We start from the raw sequence: 21,012 nt of genomic DNA on the forward strand, positions 1-21,012 counted from the left end.
TGTTATTTTTTGACTTTTTAATAATAGACATTTTGAATGGTATGAAATGGTATCTCATTGTGGTTTTGACTTGCATTTCTCTAATGGTTAGAGATGTTGAGCATTTTTTCTTATGCTTGGTGGTGGTATGTATCTCTTCTTTCCAGCTTGTTTAAAAGGCCAGATGCCTTAGCATTCGAAGAGCTTGCAGATTCTCTCAGGAATCTGAAAGGTAACCAATTAGCATGTGAGTATTTCATAAACTTCATTTCAGTAATAATACATTGAGATATTAAACTAAAATATCCCCCATTTTTTATGAATATCATTGCCCTGCTGTTGTTTAGGGGAGGGAGGAGCCAAATGAAAATAAAGAGGTTCTTACTCAGCACTGAATTTCAGATAGGGTTTTTTAAATCTAGTGTGAAACAATAATCCTAACAGCCTAGCTGTGTTGAGGGAGAAAATGACATTTCAATTCCAAAAGATTCCTTCTCCATATCAAGAGCAATGCTTTTAGTTTAAGGATAGAGCCATGGGATGGAGAGAATGGACAGGAAGCCCGATTACTCAGAAAGGAGGAGACGGTTTCACTGAAGAGAGACTCAGAAGGGCAAATATGAGGCTGAAGTTCAGTGGTATTCTCTCTCTCTCTCTCTTTCTCTCTCTCTGCAACAAAACCGCAGGGTGGGGAGAGAAAGATGGCAGGAGAGTACAAACCTCCACGTCAGGAGGGAATCCATAAACCCTGAGGTGGTCCCCCACGACGCCACCTCTCAGCGATGTGCTGCCTCTGGCAACTGGAAGAATGTTTGTGTCCAGTCGTGTGGCCGGAGAGGTAGCGCTGCTGTAGCAGAAGGAGACATTTTGAGGGGTGGGCCTGAGAGGAGGGTCCCAGCAGTTCATATGTTTATGTCCAACAGAGGCCCAAGATTGTGGCAAGGAGCCAGCAGACTACGGGGGTCCTAGAAATTCTAGACACATTGGCAACCACGTTTTTGCCTAGTGTTGGCAAACCCAGTAACTTCATCAAAAAGCCCACGTCCATAGAACACTTATTAGAACTGGCAGAAAAGGGGAGTTTTTATTCTCTCTCTCTGGGGAGCTTCATTGGCTGTTTTGCAGACTCTTGGCATCTGGTAATATCCATGTTCTAAGGAGAAAGAGATAGGAAAGGCACCTTGACTCCAGCCACGTGAAGCCCAAAGACATTGCAGCCCCACCTCATGTGACTGCTGGGGGCTCCCCCAGGACACCCAACATTTCCACTGTGTTTTTGTCAGCAATCTGTCTTTACTGGAAAACTCCCCAGGCTCCTAAAGCCAATGCAATATGACAAGGATGCCTCTGGTGTGCCACCCAGGTAGAGGGCTTTGCTTGAGAACCCAGGGATTCCTGTTCTGCAGTCCTTGGGAAATCTGACAGGGTTGCTGACACAGATTTCTCTAATTGTGCTCATACTTTCTCTCCTCCGCCCCTTTATTTTTCCCCTTTCCCTTTAAAGTTGGATAAACTTGAGAATGAGTGTCACTTTCTTTCTTTAACTCTGGAAAATGGGACAGTACCCTATGCATCTCAGCTGCCTAAAAGCCCCTCTATCCCATGGGAGCCCACAGCATCAAGAGCCCAGCGAGATGAGGCAGGAAGAAACCAGGGAGTCTCTTCATGCTTCTGCTTTTCTACAGTTTATGGTCTGTGGTATGGAAGTGTCTTGTTTTTGTTTTTGTTTCTCAGGCAGCTATAATAAAAATACCACGCACTGTGTGGCTTATAGACAACAGAAATTTACTTCTTGCAGTTCTAGAGGATGAGAAGTCCAAGGTCAAAGCACCAGCAGATTCAGTGTTGGGCAAGGGCCTGCTTCCTTGTTCATAGATGGCTATTTTCTCACTGTGTCCTCAAATGGCAGAAAGAAAGAAAGTTTTCTGAGATTCTTTGCATGAAGCTGCTAATCCAATTCATGAGCAAATGGCCGCCTAAAGGCTCACCTCCAAATACCATCACACTGTGGCTTAGGATTTCAACCTAAGAATTTGGGGAGACATAAATATTCAGTCTACAGCAGGAATATGTGACAACACAGTTGATCTTTTTATCCATGGCCTCCAAAATATCTAATCTCAGATTTATTATTTTCCAGATTTTTGTTTCATCTGGCAGCTACTCAAGTTCCTAAAGACTATATACAAATGATACTTGGATAAGTAAGGAACACCTCCAGATCACTTTTCTTCCTAGTGTGCCTGGTACAAAATAGGCATTCATAAATGTTTGTTGAATGAATCGATGACTCGTGAACAGGGAAATCTCTATGTACTGAGACCCTGATGGCCTTGAGTTTCACCTAAGGCTGCTTTCTGTACAATAATGTTTGGTGTTACTGCTCCAGGGCTTTTCTCCTGACAAGGAGCCGTGGCCACTCTGAAGCCAATCTGTCCTAGAAATCTTAGGATTTACTTAATTGACCTCATGATGCTCTTGACACACATTGAGAATGGGAAAAACGATGGTACTGACATTGCTCAAAAGCATGATGGATTACACTTCCTTCCATATGACTGCCTCTTTTCAGCCCCATCTTAGTTCAGCTACCTGTTGTCAACAGTATCACCCGGGATCCAAAAGAAAGAATTAGCACTGTTCTCAAAGGAGGCAAAAGGAGAATGCTTTTGATGTTTCTCTCTGTGGGCACTCTGCTTGCATCTTGTAAATTCTTATGAGCTTGCAATAAATAGCACATGCCAGGGAGCCCTGTTCAAAGTCCCTAGATGTATTATGTCACCCTCAACATCTAATAAATCACTTACATCCATGTGTGTGCTCCCCATGGCCTGGTAGCCCCACATCCAATCTAGAGGAACCACAGAAAACAATTTTCTGAGCAAATGGGAGCAAATAAAGGACATTATCTTCAAACAACCCAGAAGCTATAAAAAGTTGATAAGATAAAAAGGAATGTATTCCATCATAAAGGCCCTTACCAGGTAGGCAACATGGACAATGTGTTATGGACCTGATTATCAGAGAGTCTAGTCAGTGAAAAATCTCATACAAAAGGCTTCTTTTTCCCTCTGACCAGGAATTAGGACTAAATGCTAAAAGGAATCTCATTGCTGTGGTCAGAAAGAAGAAAACTGGACTCTAAATTTTAGTTCTACTATCATGTAGTAATTTTCTCTTCAATCACTTTAATCTGTCTACAATTCAAATGTCTCAGATCCCCAAACAAAACCCATCAAAGTCTCACAGTTGTACTAAGAATTCATAGGAATGTTCCTGGTCTAATATGAAAAAAGAAATGGAGACGGTGTGTGTAAAACCATCTTTCTCCTTCCAAATGTGGGTTCAGGGTGCCATTCTCTGTGACACGCTATTTCTATACACACATGCAATCGTACATTTTAGTCACATGACCATTTTCTTCTTGGCCATGTTATGGAAATTCTTCTAAACCACAAAATGTTTTATCTGTAGATGAAAAGGGATTTTTGTTTATGCCCCTGAAGTTGAAGCTTCAGTGATACAGGCCCTAAGGTGGATGCTGTAAGAACAGCAGAAGACAGAAATCAGGAGAGAGAGAAAGAAAATGGAAGTAACTGCAGAGACCATGAAGCAGAATTCAGCTCCTTTTTTTGAAGCTTAACATCTGCTTCCTCCATCCCTCCTAGAGCACCTTGTTTCCCAGGAATGAAGAACCAGGAAAAGCCTCAAGTGCTGTGATTGGAAATGAGTGAGCCAAAGGCAGATTCACCTTTAAATTGTGAATCCATTATTGCACAAGGAAAGAAAACAACACCATGTATGCTAGTGGTAAGTAGAAATGCCATCCCATTTGGAGCATGAAAACCGGAGGCAATACTCACAGTGAAACAAACTGTCAACTATGGCTGGAAAATCCAAGTGACCTTTCAAATAAGGAATCATTACCTACCCAGGTGGACAGTAATTTTAAGTGGTTCTTAGTCTCTGCCTCAAGTGAGATTTCTGGCAGCAGACACTGCGTCACATGTCTTGTTTCTTTTATCCCAAAGCTTCTCCTTTCAAAATGTGATGAAAAGTTGAAATAATTGGGGTTTTTTTAAAGACAAAAGGCCTATACTCCATATAAGCTTTGTAACTGCTGAATCCTATGGCCTGGGATGTGGGACTTCACCTCTGATCTTCAGTCCTCTCAACTACAAAATGAGGATAATAACAGCCACCTTCTTGTGTTACTGAAACAATAAAATGGAAAATGTTCACAGCCCACTGTCTTGCCTATTATGAGTAATCAATAGACATTAGTTGCTTTCTTCCTTCTCCTACTCGCCAGGACTAAACTCTACTCTGAGTCACTAGCATGCCAGGCAGCTCAGTCCGCTGATTTTAAGGAACTTCTTTCCCAAGGGACTATTGATGGAAAAAAGCACTGAGTTTTTGGGAGCCCCACAAACATGGGGCTAAGCCACTGGTTTGCAAACACTTTTAAAGCACTTAACCCTTTATTAAAAGAAAGCTCATATAAATGCATATAGATCTAAGTTAAAACCTGGCTTTTGGCCTTTCCGCTCCTCTGAGTGCCACCCCACCAAGGAGGTCTCCAAACAGAGTTCCAAAAGCTTGCACTTAATGGTCCCCACTTGCTCTCTTTAATCTATGAATACCATTGACCCATTTTGTATGCGTGTTAGGTTTTTGTAGATATAAATCTTTCTCTAAGAGCAACTCTCATTTTAATTAGCCTTCAATCCTTAGACAAAACTCAGAAACATCTGCCACAATGTCTGGATTTTTATCATTAGAAATTTACTCCTTTGAATCTTGAAGGCTTTTTCATTTTGCAATAGTCATCCAGAAATTATAAACTCCCTGACAGAATCTGTGCCATATTCAGGGTTTTCGACCAGTCTGTAAGGATAAGATGCAGCCTGACTAAATGATAGATGCTCAAGACAGAAAATGGAGAAGCCAAGAGCAGATAGAGTAGACAGAAAGCTAGAGCTAGAAAAAAAGACTCCTTGTGCCTCGAAATAAACCCTGTCCTCTAACTCTTAGACTTTTCTATTATTCTCTAAAGAGACACAATTTTATCTAATATATGAAACAAAACCTTTCCCAAAAGTTGCACTGTCTTACTATTCAAGGCAAAAGATGGATTTCAGATGTAATTTCAAAACTAAAGAGGGTGATTATTATTTATTGTCTTCATGCTGTTATTAAGTACCTGTTCTGGACTTTGTTAAAAATATGTAAAGAAATAACTCAATTTCATGTCTTGAAGACATAAATTAAGAAGAGTGATCAAGAACTCACCATGGGTCCACAGAGGAATTTGTGGCATGCCTATAGAGTTGAAGAAGGGTCACCTCTCTTCTCTGACACATGAAAAGAAGAAAAAAAAAATTCATGAAGATAAGACTAGACCTAAGAGGGTAATTTCTTAATCATTTAATGTATATTTAATGTACAGATGCATAGTATTTTCCCCCAGAGCATCTATATATTGTCCCCTTTTGATAAAGACCTTTACTATATATTATGCAATCTGGGGCTTGGGGATAATTAGTGGGATAAAAGTTGTGTCCCACTTTCTCCCCCTCACAGCAATATTAACCTAACATCCCAAAACTTGCATTGTAAAACTACAGTCAGTTCTGTTATAATGTAATATAGTATTCCTAAACATCACCATGCTATGCAAAGTTGTACAAGAAAAATTACAGGGTTTAAGAAGAAAATGGGAGCACAACATTTAAAAATGTTGTCAGTGACATGTAAACAAAAGATAGGAACCAAATAAAAAAGATAGTTGTGCACAAGTTAAATGGCTAGTAAATATTGCAAAAAATGTGACTCCTTATCTTGAAAAAAAACCTGAAGTTTGCCTATGTATGGGAATTTAGGAAGGCTGCAGCTTGTAAGTTACTGGGAAATGGAGGAAGGAGGGTTAGTTGAAATCAGACAATGTGGAAAGGCCAGGTGTGGAGGGATACAGCTGATAATACACATAGTGAGCTGACAGAGCTGGTAGATATGCACATGCCCATTTTGTGTATTCTTCCATAGCCCAATACAACAGAATGCAATTTCTGCATTTACCCAGCATTCCCTGTGGACAAAACCATGCATAAGAAAATGCAAAATCACATTGTGCTCAGATCACCTCCTAATATTTCAATCGTGTTGAAACAAATTTGTTTTCAAAACAAGCGTGATAGCACAACTGACTATATCTGGAATTTTCAAGTTCTTATCTCTAACTGCCACCCTTCATTCCACTTGCAGAATAAATTTTCCCAATACAAATCTCATCTTTTGTTTAAGATCTCTTAGAAGAAGCAGACAGTTCAGATGAATGTTTCAGGTGATAAACGAGGCAGGATTTTAAAAGACAGAGAGATTGCGGTTTGCTCAGTTCTCCATCACAGTTTCCTTACTGAAGCATAATTGAGCCTGATATTGAAGCGCAGTAGAGTTGGGAGAGAAGGCACGGCATAGACAAGCAGACCTAGGACCCAGACCCAGGACCAGGCTCTGTGCCTACAGGAAAGAGTCTTGTTTCTAACAGGGCTCAAGGTGTTAGTAGCTGCTCTTGATGTTGACTTGAAAAGTTTTACATTTACTAGATGTTCCTATCTACCCTTTTTAACTTGCTAAGAATACCATCTGTGAATTTACCTAAATCTCTCTTTTAAGCCTCTAGCTATCTTAAGGAATACTGTCATGCAAGAGCTGGGCAAGAGCCAGGAGCATAGTAATTGGGGCATTCGCTCACCATGTATTGAATTGAGGAATCACTGTTTGCAATGCCAGCTAAGTGGAAAAGGAAAGCTAAAATCACATTCTTATGAGTCTGGCAATTTTGTGGCAAGTCTCTGTGGAGATCAAAGCCATCCTAAATTACAGAGCTTTTATATTCTGTGGTGGACAACTGCTTCTTCCCTTACCCATTTTTCTCAACTATTGGTATTTGGGGTAGTACAATTCTTTTTTGTGCAGGACTGTCCTGCTCAGTTCAGGACAATCAGCACCCTTATCTAATACTCACCAAATGTCAGTCGTGCACCCTAATCACTGCAAATATCCAAAATGCCTCCTTCATAAACTCAAACACTTTTGGCAGGTTAGAGGGTTCCCTGAATGAGAACCACTGCCACTGATGTCTCCTTCAGCTGCAAACTTCCTTCTCTCTGCAGATGCAGGCCTGCCCACTTCCTGAGATAAACACTCAAGCAGTTTTCATTCCTTTACCTTGGAGAGAATACACGATCTTGGGTACAACAGAAGACATTACAGCAGAGAAAAGGAGAAGAATAGGAAAACTCTATGTGCTCTTCACCATATTACCTTACTCTTCTTCAGACAGAGTCTCACTCTACTGCTCATTGCAATCTCCGCCTCCTAGGCTCAAGGGATTCTTCTGCCTCCGCATCTTTTTTTCTTTTCTTTTCTTTTCTTTTTCTTTTTTTTTTTTTTTTTTTTTTTTTTTTTTTTTTTTTTAAGACAAGGTTTCACTCTTTCACCCAGGCTGGAGTGCAATGGCACGATCTCAGCTCACTGAAACCTCCACCTCCCTGGTTCAAGTGATTATCCTGCCTCAGCCTCCTGAGTAGCTGGGATTACAGGCATACACCACCACACCCAGCTAATTTTTTGTATTTTTAGTAGACACAGGGTTTTGCCATGTTGCTCAGGCTGGTCTCAAACTCCTGACCTCAGGTGATCCACCCATCTCAACTTCCCGAAGTGCTGGGCCTGAGTCACAGCACCCAGCCTCAGCCTCTTGAATATCTGGAATTATAGGTGTGTGCCACCATGCCCACCTAATTTTTGTATTTTCAGTAGAGATGGGATTTTGCCATGTTGGCCGGACTGGTCTTGAACTCCTGACCTCAAGTGATTCGTTGGCCTCAGCCTCCCAAAATGCTGGGATTATAGCCGTGAATCACTGCACCTGGCTTACCTTACTCTTCTTATGTGTGAAATTTTGATATAATTTACGTCTCAGAACAGTCCTATAAAATTGGCCACGGGAAGAAAACTGTGACTCAGGGGTCTGTCCCTGGTCAGGCTGCTGATTTGGGATTAGAATCTGGTTGTCCTCATGTTGCTTCCTCTTGTGCTCATTTTGCCAGCCTTTACTGCTGTTTCTTGGCCCTGGGAAAAGAACCTGAACTCTTTTTCACTAGCATCTGACTTCCTTCTTCCATATTCTGCAGAAAATTGAGTTTGCCATTGATGCTGTTGACCAAATATATCCAGCTCTCTATCTTTATAGCACATGGTAGTATTATACTTCCAGCCCACCTCTGGCTCTTCAAAGCAGCATTACTAGTTCTGGCCAATAAACTGTGACCATTTAACAGCCAGTGCAAGAAACTCATTCTCTTTTCCCTCTGATGTAACAACTGGCAGCATTTAAGATGGTGGCTGCTCTGTCAGCATGGATCCAAAAGTCAGGAAATGTTGAAGTAGAAGCCTTAGCTGACCCAAAATGGACAGCTAGCATGAGCAAGAAAAAGCCCTTTGCTGTAATAAATCACTAGGATCTGAGAGTTGTTTGTCATCACCGTGTGACGTAGCCTATCCTGACTGATACAGAATTATCTGCGTCTCCCAACATTTGCTCCTGAGTCAGTTCTCAGGTGTTTTGATGGAATAAAATAACCTCTCAGATCCATCCCCTATACCACATACACACATGCACACACACACACACACAAACACAGGGGCCAGATTCCTTACGTGCTAGTGCCTCTTCTGCACATCTTCCTTACTGTGATGCTTAATACTGAGTGTCAATTGATTGAATTGAAAGATGCAAAGTATTGTTCCTGGGTGTGTTTGTGAGGGTGTTGCCAAAAGAGATTCACATTTGACTCAGTGGGCTGGAAGAGACAGACCCACCCTCAATCTGGATGGGCACCATCTAATCAGCAGCCAGTGTGGCTAAAATAAAAGCAGGTAGAAGTTGGAAGGACTTGACTTGCTGAGTCTTCCGGCCTTTGTCTTTCTCCCATGCTGGGTACATCCTGCCCACAAACATCAGACTCCAAGTTCTTCAACTTTTAGACTCTTGAACTTACAACAGTGATTTGCTAGGGGCTCTTGGACTTTCGACCACAGACTGAAGGCTGCACTGTTGGCTTCCTTACTTTTGAGGTTTTGGGACTCGGACTGGTTTCCTTGCTCCTTCACTTGCAGATGGTCTATTGTGGGACTTTACCTTGTGATAATGTGAGCCAATACTGCTTAGTTAAACTCCCCTTCATATATACATCTGTCCTATTAATTCTGTCCCTCTAGAGAACCCTAATATACTTAGGATTTTTAAATTTTAGCCATTTCACCTCTCACACTCTTTCCCCTTTTAAGAGTCGTGCTCTGTCACCCAGGCTGGAGTGCAGTGACACAATTTCGGCTAACCACAACCTCTGCCTCCTTGGTTCAAGCGATTCTCATGCCTCAGCCTCCCAAGTAGCTGAGACTACAGGTTCATGCCACCACACTAGGCTAATTTTTTATATTTTTAGTAGAGACGGAGTTTCTCCATGTTGGCCAGGCTGGTCTGGAACTCCTGACCTCAGGTGATCCGCCCACCTCGGCTTCATAAAGTGAGCCACCGCACCTGGCTCCCACTTCCTTCTGAAGCATCAGTCATTCTAGACAGTAGAATTGGCTCCAGCATACCCAGTTGTTTTTGTTTCACTGCAAGTTCTTTAATGATAGGGAATGTGCCTCATGTCAACTCTGCCTACCATACAGCCTGGCACAGAGAAAGCAAAATACAAATACTTGTTAAATAACTAACCTTTGTAATCTAATGCTAGGAACAAAAGGGGAAGAGAAATTATCTAGGCAAACTATTTTTTTTCTCCAAAAGCACTGAGAAGAATAATGAGTAAGAATACACATGCTAGAGGAGAAATATAGTACATTTTTAAAAGTTTGGAAACTCGGAGGGAATTATAAACATATAATCAATTACTACCACAATATAGAAGTTTTTCTTTTCTTTATAAACAAGAAAACTTCTCATTAATTACATCATGCTCCATAAGTTATACTTTATCAGCTATCAAATAAAAGACTTTTTATCTCATTCTAGATCTATGGCCAACAAAAAATTCAGCTCCTAGTTAATATCTGATGAATCCCGGGATGACTCCAGAGGAGACTCGCTCAATAATCCAATAGCTCATTTCGCTCTCATCCTACTCAGCTATCCCAGACATCCACTGCCGCCAAAGTGAAATATGATATTGATCTTGCACTGCATTGTTCGGTCTCTGTGAATCGTTGGTGGTCATTTCTACTGATAGATTAACACAAGTGTGATAATCACTTTGGAAGTAAACTGTCAAGTACATGCACCCTGGATTCTGTACTGAGCACCCAAGAAAACTGGCTTCTCCCTAAGGAGTGTGCTACATAATCACATTTGATAAAACTCAAAGCTATGCTGGAGAAGCAGTGGTTACTGCCAAAACATGCCACTGTTTGTGTCCTCTGAGATGGGGATCTGTCTACCCAGCCTTTCAATTTAGGATGTCTTGTTTCTTTCAATTTTCTGGGGATCTCATAAACCATAACAAGAATTTAACTTGAGGTGAAAATAATAGTAACAGTAGAAAAAACGGAAAATTGTGCTAGCCAAATATTATACATTTTTATATGCATTACCTTGGAAAGGTGATACAGTAGTTGACAGTAAGGACTCAAGAACTAATCTGCTTGACTTCAAATTCCAGCTTGCCACTCATTAGCTGAGCAAGTTACTTTAACTCTCTGTGCCTGTTTCTTCATGTGTGAAATTATCTTGCACGTAGATCTGTTGTGAAGATTAAATTAGTTAATTTATGGGAAATATTTAGAATAGTTCCTGTCATGTAAGTACTCCTTAAGCATAGTTTTATCTTTCTTTAGAGAGATAGAGAATGAAATGGAGATAGAGATGCCTATGGGTGTGCATATGTGTATTTGTATATATTTGCATAGACTCGATGAGATGCATACGATCAATAAATCCATTTCACAAAAAAGATCGTGAGAGTTAGTGGGGTAGGAGGAACAGTGAGTTAATGGCAAAGCCAGCAATTAAACCCAGGGCTTTTTTACTCTAAAGCATACGTTTTTAAATAGCAGACACATTGTTAAGTGATATTTATTAGTCAAGAAATGTTTCTTGAGTGTCAACTATGTGCCAAGCATTCTGTTAGGCATGGAACCACGGGACTCTTTTACTCACAGCCAGAGCTGAGGAAAATGATGAAAGAAAAACCCACAACGTGTTTTTTGTATTCCTTCAATGATACTCTAACCAATAAAGTCAAACCCTTTATCCTCCGCTTTTCCTCTTATGCTTCACTTAAGTAGATTCTCCCTGGGCAGCATTCTAGAAATCATTTTTTATTCTCATACCCATTTCCTTGATACCTATTCTCTGAGAGCCTTTACCTTTGTTAAGTGACAGCAAGCTGTTCTGGTTAACTCAGATGACAATTAGTTCCCCTCATAGAAGAAAATAGATTAGGAATGAGTAAGTGCCCCGTAGGTAAGCACAAACTGAGGCTATATGGTGATGACATAATAGATTTCTAAATTAGATCACAAATTAGACTAAAGGGACTTCCAAATCTAAGATAAAGCAATTATTCAATATGCTAAGATCAGCATTCTTGATTATTAGATCAGCTCTCATGGTAAGATTTCTTGTACTATGCTCACAATACTAGGAGAACACATTGGATAAAATAAAAATGTAGTGGTTACCTATTTTTAATGCCCCTTAATCAACCATGATACTTGGCCAGCTGATTCAATACCTTATACAGTGATCCATTTGAACTTGACACTGTCAGGATACTTAGTGGTACTATATGTGATTCTGGTAACAAAAGAAAAGAAACTCTCTGTGATGTATGCGATGTCACCTCCAACTCCTAGATAGTAGAATCAGAAAATCAATCTGATGATTGAAAGACTAGAAAGTAGTTCACACAGTCAGATCAGCTAACTTTAATTAAGTAACTTCATTCTTTTCCTCCAAAAGGCCCAATTGTCCAAACTTTATCCAAGCTAAATAATGCCCTATATTTTTCAAATTGACCTCCCAGGCCCTCTAAGTATGACTTTATCTCTTTCCTTCTCTACATAGGCAAGCTGTTAGAAAAAAATTCAGGGTTACTGTGTCATCTCCTTGCCTCCCATCTCCTCTTTGCTCTGCAAGGCCATTCTCCTTTTCTCACTTCAGGCCACTGTGTATGTCCAATCTGTAATTTTGAACTGCTGCTCTGCTATCTTATGTAAATCATACTCACATCCCCTCTTTGAGATTGTTCCAGAATCCAGGCTTTTTATGCATGGCTCTAACACTAAACCTGTCCCTATCAGTCCTGACTCCCAGGGCATGAACACTGAGATACTGTTCAAATTTCTATCACAGTTTAGCTATAAATGGAAGCAGAAAAATAGGGTATTAGCTGGAGAGCAAGGTGGACACTATAACTTTTTTAAAAGGGATGCAAGATATTTTAGTATCTTTGCTGTTGGAAATGATCCAACAGAAGGTGAAAAAATTGATAATGCAGGGGTACAGGGTACTTCCAGAAGCAAATTATTTACACAGGCAAGAATTTATTAAAAGCAACCAGTTATGTAGGTGATTTAATCTTTGCCCAGAAAAATGGAGGATTTCAACCTGAAAACTTTTGATATCCTGTGTAATCTTTTAAGAAATTTAAATTTTTACACAAATTTTAAAATTTTTACCGTAGTTTTTTTCAACGTGTTTGAACACAAAACCATTCAACCAACTTGCCCTCAAGTCTTCATAGAATGATTGCTTTCAAATTGAGACGGGTAAAAGTTTCTCTAGATCCCCAGATACTGACTCATAACCAGAGTGAGGCAAAGCCCTGAAGTCTCAAGTTCACTGTAGTTTTCTATGAATTCAGAAGCAAAATTCATCGCTATCCTTCCTGCTTCCAGGGGAAGTTAGGTAAACGACTCTCACCCTTTACCTCTGTCACAATGCATAGTGTATATTTTCAAATATTTACATTCTTGGGCATGACCCCAGTCTTGATGAGTCTAAATCTCCTGGGACAGTGAACACAAAAGGAAAAAATACAGAAATCTGCATTTTGCTTTGTGAACTCCCCCAGCTATTCCTGTGTGCACTGAAGCTCAAATCCTGAAATAGAGAAGCAAATATGATGATTTCCATTTTCATTCCTGCTTTTAACAATGTGTGTCAGGCCATGTTCGGCATTGAACATGCAAGGTTAGAACATGATGGTCCCTGCCTTCAAAGGATTCACAATACAAAGGGAGAGAAATGGGAGCTAATCAAGGGCAATTCACAATGTGAAAGGCTTGTGACCAAGGAAGTCTAAGGATGCTGAGAAGGAGTATCAAAACTGGGTTCAGCTGGGGGTGGGCGTGATGCCCAGAAAGGCCAGGCTTGCTCTCAAGATGAGTTCTGAAGGATGAGCAAGAGTTAGCTAGGAAATGACATACCAAAATCGAAACAGAAATATTTCCAGTTCTTATTTAAAAGATTTTACTTGTAATTTTTTTTTATTAAATTGTGCAATGCATAATAAATTCTCATCCACAAAATATTTCTAGCTAAGAAATTGCTTTGGTATCATTTCACCAGTCTAGAAGTAACAGCTGAGGGTCTTTTCCCTTTAAAGTGATGGGAGGCCTCAAACGACACACATTTCTTATCCTCAGACATAGAAAAGAAGGTTAAGAAAAGAGGTGAAAATTCAGCTCCACCTTAAAGAGAAAAGAGCTTTTAGCTGGAACTTAAAGAGCAAGACTTAGAGAAAGAGGAGAAAGCAGAAAGACAAAATAAATTTAAATCTCAAGTGGAAATGTTCTACTCAGCCCATGCAGGTAGGAAGATATAAGTTAAATAATACATAAAGGAAAAGTGTTTCTCTAGGTTTGAAAAATTAGAGGTGACAATGAAAACAGACTCCTCTATAAATTCCACATGAACCTGTCCTGAGGGTTCCTGTTTGTCCTAGCCAGTCTGCCCTGAATTTCCCAGTGTAAGGGAATGGTATGTGCATGGTATGTGCACTATACATCTCCAAGTCCAACTTGACTTTTCCAGGGCAGACTCAACTTTGTGGTAAATTGGTGAAAATGGGTTATATATAATAAACTTTATTACAACCAAGATTTCTGCCAACAAAGCTGTTTTTACAGGTTAATATTAGCGAACTATACACACAAAACTTTGTTACCCAGTTGCAAATGATTCCTCTCTAAGAAAAAATAATTATGTGTTAATAGAAGCCCAGCTTGAAGGCTACAGGGACTGAGGCCCCACCTCCCTCTGCATTGGTTAGACCTGTCTGCAACCTGAATTCCTCTGCACTGAAGTCCTATCTGCAGTTCTAGTTTACCATTTTGAGGACAACTGGAAAACGACCACAACTTAGTCACTGTTGAAACCAAAATACATGAAAAACTAATAAAGTTCCCCTCAGAAAACAGACAGCACATTCATAACACGGACCAAGGAGAGTTTAAAGAAGGACAGAGCTAAGGGAAAAAGAAGGCAGGTGAAGCATCTCCAAGGATACACCCCTAGACCTGAAGGGGCAAAGAGGGAGAGGTGACCAGAATCCCATAAGTCCTATATCTGAAGGAACCCGGTGACCGCCAGCACCTGTGCCAGCCATGGCTCAGGGGAAGTGACTGAGGAATAAAGGCTAGGTTGCTGACACAGAGCTCCAGCCAGCACCTCCCACTGGCCAGAATAGAAACCAAAGAGAAGCAAACCCGTTGACTACAGGCCACGCCAGTTCCTGGGGCCCAAAGCAGATTAGAGAGGGGAAGAGTTGGGTTTTAGGAGCCAACAAAAAGTACTCAGCACAGAATCAAAAGTCGACTGCTTGCTGGACATGAAAGCTGTCTTTTGGTATTTAAAGTCGATATGGTCATATCACCAGTTTATTGAGGCACTGATTGCCCTCTTTGAGCAGCTTCTACGATCTCACCCAGACTCCTAACAGCTGGAAATACCTTGGTTAAAAACCTTCCAGTAGAAGATTCCACAGCTTACATAAAGAGTTTTTAACTCATTGGCCATAACTTTATCTGGGTTTCCAATTTTATTTCTTACTATTTCTCTGCTCATACCCAGAGATTTTGGTAAACTGGATTTTCAATATTCCCTCATTCATGGTGTACTCTTTCTTACCATTCGAAATTCAGTTCCACATTTAAGATTCATTCCGAATTCTACTTTCTTCACAAAGCCTGATTTCCCACAATGTCTGATTGTCTAAGCTGGTTGTAATCTCTCCCTCCCCTAAACATAGACCTGTAGTTTAATCTCTTGAAGAATTTACCTTAAAACCCTGTGTGGCCGAGAATGGTGGTTCGTGCCTGTAATCCCAGAACCAAGGTGAGAGGATCGTTTGAGCTCAGGAGTAAGAGACCAGCCTGAGCAACACAAAGAGACTGTCTCTATAAAAACAAAAATTAGCTGGGCATGGTGGCAATCCTGTAGTCTCAGTTACTTGGGAGGCTGAGGTGAGAAGGTTGAGCCCAGGAGGTCACCTCCCTGAATTGCTTTCAAATAAATTGATTATAGATTTGAATAAGCTTATTTAGCTCTCTCCAAAGAAGAAAAAGTTAAATCAAAAGATATATCATTATAGGTAGTACTGTTTTGGCTGAATGGAAGGTTTTATAAGACCTAACCATTGGATGGTTTTTGCCTTCAGCTCCTGCTAAATGGCAATATAATTTCAGATCGTGTAATTTCAGAAGGCCCCATTAACTTTAGGAATATACATGTATTAGCGAGTGGGGATGAGTTAAAGGGGACATACCAGATTTACCCAACCATTGTTTCTTTGCTGGGAAAATTCCTATTCAGAAAAGGAGACAAGAAACTTTCATGGAACCAGGACCTGTCTCCAAGTGCCAGGATTTATTATAAGATTCTGTCCCACTAGATCATCTGTGATTCTTGGCAGACAAGTGGATACTGAAGTCTTTTCCATTACAATGACTAAAGAAAACTTTTTTGTAAGCTTTAATAAGCACACCGGCTTCTTTAATGGTTTTTAATACGTGCTCAGGCAACTCAAATATTGCCATCACAGCATGAAATTCCAGAGTCATTTGAATATATTTCATGCTTTTTTAATGACTTCATTAGACAAATCAGTTTTTTGGCAAAGCGGGGCTAAAAAAAATTAATCTCACAGTGATTTGTGATAGCCAATGATCAGACAACACAGAATACATGCTTTTGGAATTGCCAACCTATTACAATAATGAGAGAAGGGGTACAGAAAGCAGAAAAGCAAGCTATTTACCTTACCCTTGAGGAGTTTATGATATACTTATATAGACAAGGTGAACTCAGAATATTGCAGCAAATGATACATAACAGCTCATAATCAAGAAGCACTATGATATGGGTGGGGAGTAGGAGGGGATGATAGTTTAGGGTTAGAAGAATAAGCTCTGTCTCTTATTTGCTGTGCATCTTCAGGACAGTTATGCTATCACTTTGAGTCCTCTTCTGGAAAAATACTTGCCTTACAAGGACATTTTGAGAATATAACAGGGAAATGTATGTGAAAGTAACATAATAAAATGTAAATATCTATACATGTTCAGTCACTCCATAGGAATTTCTTAGGAGCCCACTGCACGCCAAGTACCATCCCCAGCATGACTGGGGATACGGATTTAAAAAACTGCAGTTTTCATATAAGGAGTAAGGAGACCTAAAACCATAAAAACCCTAGAAGAAAACCTAGGTAATACCATTCAGGACATAGGCATGGGCAAGGACTTCATGTCTAAAACACCAAAAGCAACGGCAACAAAAGCCAAAATTGACAAATGGGATCTCATTAAACTAAAGAGCTTCTGCACAGCAAAAGAACTACCATCAGAGTGAACAGGCAACTTACAGAATGTGAGAAAATTTTTGCAATCTACCCATCTGACAAAGAGCTAATATCCAGAACCTACAAAGAACTCAAACAAATTTACAAGAAAAAAACAAACAACCCCATTAAAAAGTGGGCAAAGGATATGAACAGACACTTCTTAAAAGAAGACATTTATGCAGCCAACAGACACATGAAAAAATGCTCATCATCACTTGCCATCAGAGAAATGCAAATCAAAACCACAATTAGATAGCATCTCATACCAGTTAGAATGGCGATCATTAAAAAGTCAGGAAACAACAGGTGCTGGAGAAGATGTGGAGAAATAGGAACACTTTTACACTGTTGGTGGGACTGTAAAATAGTTCAACCACTGTGGAAAACAGTGTGGTGATTCCTCAAGGATCTAGAACTAGAAATACCATTTGACCCAGCCATCCCATTACTGTGGATATACCCAAAGGATTATAAATTATGCTGCTATAAAGACACATGCACACGTATGTTTATTGCGGCACTATTCACAATAGCAAAGACTTGGAATGAACCCAAATGTCCATCAATGACAGACTTGATTAAGAAAATGTGGCACATATACACCATGGAATACTATGCAGCCATAAAAAAGGATGAGTTCGTGTCCTTTGTAGGGACATGGATGCAACTGGAAACCATCATTCTCAGCAAACTATCACAAGAACAGAAAACCAAACACCGCATGTTCTCACTCCTAGGTGGGAACTGAACAATGAGATCACTTGGACACAGGAAGGGGAACATCACACACTGGGGCATATTGTGGGGAGGGGAGAGGGGGGAGGGATAGCATTAGGAGATATACCTAATGTAAATGACAAGTTAATGGGTGCAGCACACCAACATGGCACATGTATACATATGTAACAAACCTGCACATTGTGCACATGTACCCTAGAACTTAAAGTATAATAAATAAATAAATAATTAAAATTTGCAAAAAACTACAGTTTTCTTTTTTTTTCTCAAAGAAGTCAACTGAGCATAGTCCTATAGGTTTCCTTCAGAAGGGACTGGGAACCACAAGAGCTGTGATAATGAGAGGAATCGATGAAGGAGAGTGGGACCTGTACCTTCAAGGCTGTGTAGAACATGTAGCTCCTCAGCTTATAATGGAATTACATCCCAATACACTGTCAGAAGTTGAAAATATCCTAAGCCAAAATGTAGTTAATACACCTAACATACCAAACATCATAACTTAGCTTAGCCTGTATTAAAAGTGCTCAGAACACTGACATTAGCCTGTAGTTTGGCAAAATCATCTAATATAATGCCCCTTTTCTAATAAAGCACTGAATATATAATGTAATTTATTAAATACTGTACTGAAAGTGAATAAAAAAAAGAATGTTTGAGTACTCGAAGTACAATCTCTACTGAATGTATATCACTGTTAGACCATCATAAGTCGAAAAATCATTAAGTCAAACCATCATAAATCAGTGATTATCTACATAGATAGTTGGGGAAAAGGAACAGGGTTTTTTCAAGTAAAGAAGCAGTATTTCCTAGAGATAGGCAAGTCTAGAATATTTTTGAGTGCATGTCCTGATTAGAAGAAAAAATAAATTGTGTCTACTTCAAGAGTCAGGAGTATTGAGCTCAACTGATGCAAAGTAAAATAACTGAACAATTTTCACTTAAATCAGTAGTAACACTAAGGTAAATGCATATTAAATAGAACCTGCTGACTGCTCCAATTTGGTGACTTCCCCACTTTTTAAGGCAAAAGGAGTCAATCTCAGAAATGTACACGGATATTAAGAAGTTAGTAACAAGGGAGATTTAGAGGACATCTGTGGCTCAATGCACCAAAGTTAGCAGAAGGACTTCATCTCAACTGCTATTTCCCATCATCAGGCAGCGGCTGCCTGGAGCATCCCCTCAGGAAGAATACCAAGACTTTGTCTGAGCTCTGTAGGAGAGCGTGTCATGATGAAATATTGAAAGTAGCCTTGGGCATTGGACGGCAGAGGAACTGCTCAAGCCTTCTCTTTTCCAGTCCTGCTTACACCTGCCCCAGCTCCCTCCTGAGCCTTGAACATGGAGACGTGAGGTTTAGAATAATAGCTCTGAGGGCTTTCACCATCAGTTTCGCTAGATCAGATTCAATAAATCAGGAAGGCCTGCATATCATCATCACATCCATTAAAAAAAAAAAAAAACGGTTTTCAGTTTAGCTTTTAGCAAAGCAAACTGCTTTCATTAAAACTTCCTAATAGCCCAGGAAAAAATGAGGCTCTACATTTGCATGAATGACTATCAGAGGACACAGATGAAGGGTAGTTTCTGACCTTGAATAGCTCACAATCTACTGAGAGAAAAACAATATAAAAACAGTAACAGAATAAACAATGTATTTTATAACATTTTTCAAAGGATTCCATTCTCTTACTTTGCTTAGGTTAATTTCAAGGCACAGAAAGGAAACACCAAACTCGTTTCAATGTATCCAGACAGGATCTATGTGCAAACATGTTTTCTAATAGGTCCTGAAGCAATTAATGGTTAATCAACAGAATTCTCTCCATTTTCTGTCATTCTAATTATTAATCTTTTCTGCGTGAGGGGCTTCTTCTTACTCTCTTGCCAGATTACCCTCAAATTTCTGGATACCTCTAGCTACAGAGAGAGTAAAATCAAATAATTTACTGCCCAGGTGTGAACTCCTCAAACAAATTTTTATGAACATATACCATGATAGAAGCAGCAGTTTGTACAATTAGTTTGTAGAGGGGAAACCAGTTTAAAAGAGCAATGTTTTTAAATATGCACATTCTCCCACCCCATAATCACGGAGGGATAATTTCTAGGGTACCCCCAAAAAAACCTACCCTGTGGACAGGTGTGTTTTCTGACTCGGGATGATCAGTGTTTCTATTTGGAGCTGGGATGTGATACAGGCAGGGAGGAAGGACAGGTGGAGAGACAGACAAGGAGCTGGCCCAGCTGCACTGGAAGCAGCTGCCCTGCTGTTCTCCTCAGTGGCCCAAAGCTGGCTGTGTCTGGGTAGTGGGCAGCAGAGGACGGGCCACAGCTACCACCTGGTGTTCTTGGGCCAAACAAGGACTGCAACTTCTGGGCCTCTGGCTAAGACCGGCAAAAGGGACATGCTGCAGGGAATGCTTGTCTCATGCAGAGGGCAGAGAAGGACCCTGGCGGTACTGCCTGGAGCACAGTTCTCAGAGGATCCCCCTGTATCTCAGTCAGAAATAAATGAAATATCACAAGCCCAAGAGCTGGAAAAGTTTCCTGCCCTTCAGGAAGTAGAGAAAAGGCAACATTCCTGACAAAAATACTCATTCTAACTGATACCATAAGGAGTACAAAAAAACATGCGATATACTGCCATTTTTTATTGGATATCTACTATGTGTCAAGTGTTTTGCTAAAAACTTTATATGCATTATGTTCAATGTTTGCATGTGTGATTAACCCCACTTTGTCCACGCAGAGATAGAAGATGAGAGGTTGTCATTTGTGCAACTCACACAGTCAATACTGTTTGGCTCAGGATCTAAATCCAACCCTAAGTGGCACCAACTATCTTCTTTTCTTGCTGGGACTAAGCAGAGCATGCAGGAAAAACCTTTCAGGGATAGAAAAAAAGAAATGTATAACAGTTCTGTTGGAGAATGTTTCAGGATATCTTTTTTTAAACAAAAATGTGTATTCTGCTTTTGTTGGGTGGAGTGTTCAATAAATGTCAAGTATAGTTGGTTTATAATGTTTTATAAGTCCTCTGTCTTAGTCTTTTTGTGCTGCTATAACAACGTACCTGAAACTGGGTAATTTATAAAGAATGGGAATTTATTTCTCACAGCTCTTGAGACTGAAAGTCTAAGATCAAGATTAAGGTAGTAGCAGGTTTGTTGTCTGGTCTGTGCTTTCAAGATGGTGCCTTGAATGCTTCATCCTTCAAAGGGGTAAAACACTCTATCGTCACATGGTGGGAAATGGAAATTGCAAGAGGGCTGAAGGCTGTGTGAAGCCTCTTCCATGAGGCCCTTAATTTCATTCACAAGTAAAGGATCTCTCATAACCTAATCACTTCTTAAAGGCCCCACCTCTTAAT

General features: G+C 40.1%; 1 long non-coding RNA gene across 2 annotated transcripts in view; it reads right to left on the minus strand.

The window, feature by feature from the left end:
* Positions 1-1,671: 1,671 nt before the first annotated feature.
* Positions 1,672-21,012, minus strand: part of LOC105465355 (uncharacterized) — a 72,600-nt gene continuing 53,259 nt past the window's right edge. The window contains exons 2-5 of one of the 2 annotated variants that reach the window (XR_977504.3): positions 10,642-10,789; positions 5,272-5,333; positions 2,787-2,830; positions 1,672-2,004 (exon numbers count right to left, since the gene is read on the minus strand). This is a non-coding gene — a long non-coding RNA (uncharacterized lncRNA). The remainder of the gene's footprint in view (positions 2,005-2,786; positions 2,831-5,271; positions 5,334-10,641; positions 10,790-21,012) is intronic. The other variant, XR_011611952.1, reaches the window with a different exon arrangement.

Source organism: Macaca nemestrina, chromosome 13 (genome assembly GCF_043159975.1).
Source record: "Macaca nemestrina isolate mMacNem1 chromosome 13, mMacNem.hap1, whole genome shotgun sequence".
Taxonomy (NCBI): Eukaryota; Metazoa; Chordata; class Mammalia; order Primates; family Cercopithecidae; genus Macaca; species Macaca nemestrina.